Source organism: Vicugna pacos, chromosome 26 (assembly GCF_048564905.1).
Source record: "Vicugna pacos chromosome 26, VicPac4, whole genome shotgun sequence".
In the NCBI taxonomy this organism is placed as follows: domain Eukaryota; kingdom Metazoa; phylum Chordata; class Mammalia; order Artiodactyla; family Camelidae; genus Vicugna; species Vicugna pacos.
In genome coordinates, this window is record NC_133012.1 from 28,592,942 (window position 1) to 28,599,001 (window position 6,060).

The 6,060-nt window shown below is 45.1% G+C and overlaps 1 long non-coding RNA gene across 1 annotated transcript in view; it reads left to right on the plus strand.

Moving 5' to 3' along the window:
- LOC140689384 (uncharacterized) overlaps positions 1-5,739 on the plus strand; it is a 110,571-nt gene extending 104,832 nt beyond the window's left edge. The window contains exons 3-4 of the long non-coding RNA XR_012064311.1: positions 4,593-4,839; positions 5,299-5,739. This is a non-coding gene — a long non-coding RNA (uncharacterized lncRNA). The remainder of the gene's footprint in view (positions 1-4,592; positions 4,840-5,298) is intronic.
- The last annotated feature ends 321 nt before the right edge of the window (positions 5,740-6,060 follow it).

Consider the following 6,060-nt stretch of genomic DNA (forward strand, 5'->3'; position numbering starts at 1 on the left):
TAATTTATACGCTGTCAGAGGAGCTTTAGGCAAAGCCTTGTGCCATAAATCACCTTTCGGAGCTATTTATACCCCATCATAAATCTCTAAAATGACCTTAATTGGCAGCTATTGAAGATACATTATTCATAGAAGTTGTCAAACCACAGGGAAATGTTTTCTTTCACTAAATTATTGTTAAATTGACTTGACCAATTTTGATTGAGAACTCCTAAAAGCCAGAAAAGTTACCATTCCATCAAGTTTTAAGATGCAATGTAAAATGGCCTGATTTTAACAAATGAAATGTATCACAGCCATTAAAGGTTGGTATTTGAAAAAAGACAAAGCTATGAAGGTAAGCACAACGTGTTTCGCAGATAGTGATTTTGTAGGAATAGAGGACGTCTTCCAGGTGATCCGCACACCCCGTTTCAGGCCCTGCCCTCCCCACTGGCTGAGGGTCTGGGCTCCCACGTAGGGTAAGGGGGCGGAAATCATCGCCCCGTGTTTTTTTTTCATTTAGGCAGCATTTTCATTAGTTCCGCGTGTAGCGTGGAATCAGAAAGTGCATCACAGTAGACTTAGAAGGTTCTAGACGGATGACTTTCTTCTTCATATTTCTCCTGCAGTTCAGGGGAACTTCTGTATACCTTCACTGCCTACGAGTTTGACCCTCAGCAAAATTAAGGCCTCATAAATCCTGTCATAATTGCTATGAACAGATGTTTCTCAGTCCTGAGTAAAATACAATCCTTTACCAAGAAAAAATATTCAAACCACTGAGAATCTTCCCGTAAGCCCTGGCTAGAGAAACACTGGCTTCAGAAACTAAGGTTTGGTTCTCCCACTCTGAGTCGTTGCCACAGCAGAATTTTCTTGTTAGTTTTGGCTGCCGTGAAGGTAAACACCACGTCATTGCCGGTGAAAGCTCAGTTCCCGCTGAGGGCGAAGACGCAGCCCCTTCCTCCGTGAGGCCGCGGGGCATTTCTCTTTCCCAAGTATCTAAGGGTAAGATCTATGGTTTGCGGACACTAAGTTGCTTTTATCGCGATTTCCTGAAGCTTACACCAGGTCAGGTGCTGTGTGGGGATGACTGAGGCAGGAAAGGGATCCTGTGTCCACGTCTGCTCCCCACTCTTCACTCAGGCTTCAGTCTGTGCCTGATGGTACGCCAGGGCCGGCCATCTCTTTCACATGTGATGGCATGTTATCTGTGCATTTAAAATTCAGTCTTTAAGATACTGTTTAACTGAAAATTCTATTTGTACTGGTTTTGCAAAGCTCCACCCCAAATCGACTGCAGGACACTTGAGGACATTTGGAAAAGGACACATTCTTGGGCCCACGATCAAAACTCTGATTCAGGAGTCTGGGGTGGAGCCATCCCAGAAACCAGTTCAATTCTCTAAGCAATAGTCACACATTTGTTCATTTTTACCATTTCGCATGCTCTTGCAGATACTAAAATCAACAGAGGTTTGAATCAGTTGACATTGCACATGGCTGGCTACACGTGAGGGAAAACCCAAATAACAGTGGCTTAACTGTTTCTGGAACGCTTTATTTTTCTCATTGATCAAGAAGCCGCGTGGGACGTAGTCTAGTCGGTTTCTTGGACTCCTTTTTTCCCGTCTGCACTGCCTTCTTTAACATGAAGATTTCATTCTCACAGTGCCAAGATGGCTGCTGCACTTCCAGCCATCAAACCTGTGTTCCAGGCAGGAGGGAGAGATGGGACTAAGGCAAGGACAAGGAGATCGTCTACATTCAGTATTTTTAAAATTCTTTTTCCAGAAAACTCACACAGTGGTTTATACATCTCTTTGTAGATTTCTTCCTCAAGAGAAGCCAGCAGCCAGCATGCTTGGCATGGCCTGAGGACCACGGCCCCCTGGACTTGGCAGGCAGTGGATTTTAAGGCCTGGGGAGTCACTGAAGAGACTAAGGAGCAGGTGTAGATCTCCCTGAGAGACCCGAAGCATGAACATAGGAACCGTTTGCTATGATTATAAAACTAACGCTCCACAGTTTGCAAGGGAAAATACACACATAGCTACAAACTTCACAAATAGTGTATCCAACCTGGGGCCTTGATTTTCAATCTGGTTTTCTCTCGTCACGAACATCGTTGAGTTTGAGTATAGAAAGTACATCACTTTACCTCTTATTTTCTTCTCTTTTGCATCTGCTGTTTCTTGATGCTCTCACCTGGGACTGTGGGTTTACTGCAGCCTCGAACCAGTGACCCCAAGGCTGTGTGTCTAGGCCCGACTGCCTGTAACTTTCCTAGACTTTCAAGCTAACGTTTCAAATTTCTTGTCCCTCATATTTTCCCTCCAGAATCCTATGTCCAGTTGCCTCCTTGACATTTTGCTTGGATGTCTGATGAGAATCTAAAAATTAAAGCCTGGCAAACCAGTCTCCCCCTCAACCTTGTTCTCCGTCAGTTGATTCTCAGCACAGCTTTCAGCCGGAGTTCTTCTGTCCTTCTGTGACATTTCTGTTTGTTTTAAAGGAGCTACAGCTTTCCCTAACAAAATTTCTTTGAAAAGTTAGAAATCCCACTGAAGATTGAAGAATATTGGAATCTCATGGCTGTTACTCTGTTTACTTTGTAAATAGCATCTCCTTAAAATTCAAACACCGTGTTTTTCTTGGGTTTCATATTCGATGCAGGGAATGCTCCACAGCACCCCTGGGCCTCTGGGGGGTCTTGTCTGAATCTCAGCAGCAGAGGAGACCAAGGAGAAGTTTCGGCACTTTCATAGAAAATGATGTCGAAAGCAGACGTAAGACAGTTGTTTTCTGAAAATAGGGAATTAGCCACCTGGGTAAGTTTCCGAACTTTTCTCGTAAAAGCAAAAGGCACTTCCCTGTATCATTCTTTATAAAAATGAAAAGAGAAACCCGGAAAAGCTTTGTTCTAATTCCCAGATTTCGTTCACTTATAACTTGGAAAATGCATAACGGATTTCATATTTAGGCTTCATTAGAAAACTCTTCCTTTGTTGGGTCCCCAGTGCGAGCTTCTAAAAAGAGCCTTGACTTGGAAGAAGTGTTCAAGTTCTCTATTATATAATATTAGGAAGGTTTCAGTGGAGAAGACGCTTTTCCTAACTGCATGCAAACTGGGAGTGTGATCCAGACGTTGAGGGCACGGGCTGGGGGTGGCCATCTGACACAGCTGAGCGGATTAGTTTCCTCAGAAAGGTCGAGATACGGGTGCCTTTATCACGTTCCTCTGATCTTCCTGAGACCCCGGCCTTTTCCAACAGTCAAACGATAGCCATAGCAATTAAAGCTTGTAATTAAGTCGTAATTCCTTTCTCAGTGGACAGATCTCATGTTTCCTCATTTCATCTATGTGGTTTTCTTAAAAGCCATCATTTTAAGCCAAAGCCAATACAGATGAAGAATCGCTTTGTTTGGGGAATTTGTTTTCTCGTAGAAAGGGGGATTCATAAAAACCAAGGGAGCAACATTACTGTTGACTTAATTTCTCAGCAGCAACTGCCTGTCCACAGACTTGTACAGAATTGAAATATTCGAGGAAGAACCAGTGTGACCCAGAATGTACTTGACAGCCTTGTGTGCATGTTTTAAGTGCTGGAAATCAACCTGGAATATTGACCAAGGTTTTCAATGTTTGGGGGTTTAATTGGATGGATGAATGGACTAAAGTCGGGCTGCTGGACCCATGGGCGCTTGTACCTGCCTGGGGGCAGCTGCCTGCTGTTCTGGCTCAGCCTTGACACAGGCTGGGGTGCTCTCCGCACCCCAGATTCCTCTGCCTTGCCATGGAAATGGGCGCTGATCCTCACGCCTGACACCGCTAGTGTGAGCAGGGTCTCAGAGCCCCCTTGGGCGTAGTGTTCTAGAGGTGACACCCTTCGCCCTCTCGGTTTGCTGTGTGCCTTCTTGTCACAAAACGTAGTACAGTTGGAGCCCACATGAACATCTGCTCCAGCTGTCAGTCAGATACATATAAACACACTTTTCAAATTATCAAGAAGTGTTTATCCACAAAATCGTTTCTTAAACAGATTGGGTTAAGCCAGCAAGACGTCAATAATCCAGATCTTTTTTGTTATTGTTGTTAGAGAAATTCAACAGTTTCATCCACTGCTTCATAATGGTTTGGCTTTGATATCTCCAAAACATCAAGTTCCTTCTAATTAAAGAGATAATGCCAGCTTTCATACAAGGTACATTCTTAATGAGCAAAGTAATTAAAAATCCACACGGTTCATGGGTCTGTCTTCATAGATAAAAGTAATTACAAGGTCCTTTTGTGCCTGTCTGTCTGATGCTACTTGTCTGTTTATAATTTACAGTTTATTTTTCGTATAATTTAATACCAAACATTGCTTTGACTGGCAGGAATATTTTTAAAGTATTTGTGTTTATTACCTTGTTTCTCTGATAAGCAACTTTAATTCTATTTCAAAATAATAAGAGAAAAAAAATACCCACCTTAAAATTGCTTCTTCTAAGTTTGTACAAGGCCCGGATGAAGTTCTCCTCGCAGACCGTCCTGCAGACGTTCATGGCGGCAGATGCTCAGCAAAAATATATTGACTTGATCTTCTTTATTTTACTTTATAATACAGCTGTGTTCCCAGCTGCCCAATGTCAGCACCACTGCCACACGGGGAGAAAGTAAATGCCCGTGGGCCTCTTTCCCCGCGGCTGGAAGAGCAGCAAATGGTAGCTGTCTGGGGAATGAACAGGAGAGGGTGGTGTCAGCCGAGGAGATCTCAGAAGCCTACGTTTGCAGCGGAAGCAGCTGGACTTTGAAGGATGGAAGGGAAAGAGCTCGGACAGGATGCTCTCGGCGTATCGTGGGCAGTGACTGAGGTATGACCGGGCGGGATCGAGTGGTCAGCAGAGGCTTGGGATGGGGGAGGGGCTCGAGGGAAAACCAAGGCACAGCCCTAATGCGAACTGACCCCAACCGAGGTAGTCACAGGGCCCTTGGAGGACGCACAGCACTGGGTCTGCTCGGCCGAGTCAGGCGGTCCGCACCGGGACCTCCCTCCGACGGGCAGAGGGCAGGGCTGGGTCCCTTCAGGGTGATCCAGGGTCCAGAGGACCAGATGCCTAATTCTCACCTCCTCGAGCAGTGACCGAGACCACGTCATAAGAGGACCACTCGGGCTCGTTAGAGTGGGTATGGAAGAACCATTTCTAAGAGGAGCCTTTACCAAACAAAACCAGCTTCCTAGAAATGCTGAATCCTTCAACCCACACCTCAGTGTGTACCCCGGGCTGCAGGGTGCTCGGGACCTCAGTAGCCACCCCCGTCAATGCCAGCAGCTTGTCTCCTGAGTGGCCTCCTCCCCGTAGCCCTGCGAAGACCACACCTGAACCCCTCCCACACCAGCCAGAGGTGACAGTTCTCAGAGGTGAAGCTCCCACGTCACTCCTCTGCTCAGGGCTCTGCAGGGGCATCCATCACGTGCGAGCCACAAGGAATAAAACGACTTGTAAGCTGACATCAGAGCCCAGGAGCAGCGAGCGAGGCCCAGAGGGTTGAAGGGAGCCGCCCAGCAGCTCAACATCCCCCACAGGACACAGTAACAGCGTGAACAGAGACGGGGACAATGATTTTAATGGTGCATCTTATTTAAGCTAAAATGCCCCAAGTATTATTTCATTGTGTGGTCAATCCAAAAATATTGATGAGATATTTTACATTTTATTTGGTATTAAATCTTCTAAAGCCGTGTGCATTCTACACCTACATCCAAAAATAAACAGCGCCATCTTCGCCTCCGCAGGCAAATTGTTTTTTAATTACGCGTCAGCAATGCGGGAAGAAGGCATGGGGTCGTGTTTCTAGAAATAAAATACTCCAGCGTAGCAGCCAGTCTGTATGATTAAAACACTGAGGAAACACATATGCTTTCACTACTTAAATTACTGCTTCCTTTGACTTATTCATGTCTTTGAATTACAGAGAAAAGCAAAAAAGAAAAAAGCGTAATTATATGTGACAGGGCATATGCATAACTCTCACCAAAATATGAAAAAAAAATCAGAAATCATTACTTTTGAAAAAGGTCAGTGGTCAGGGAG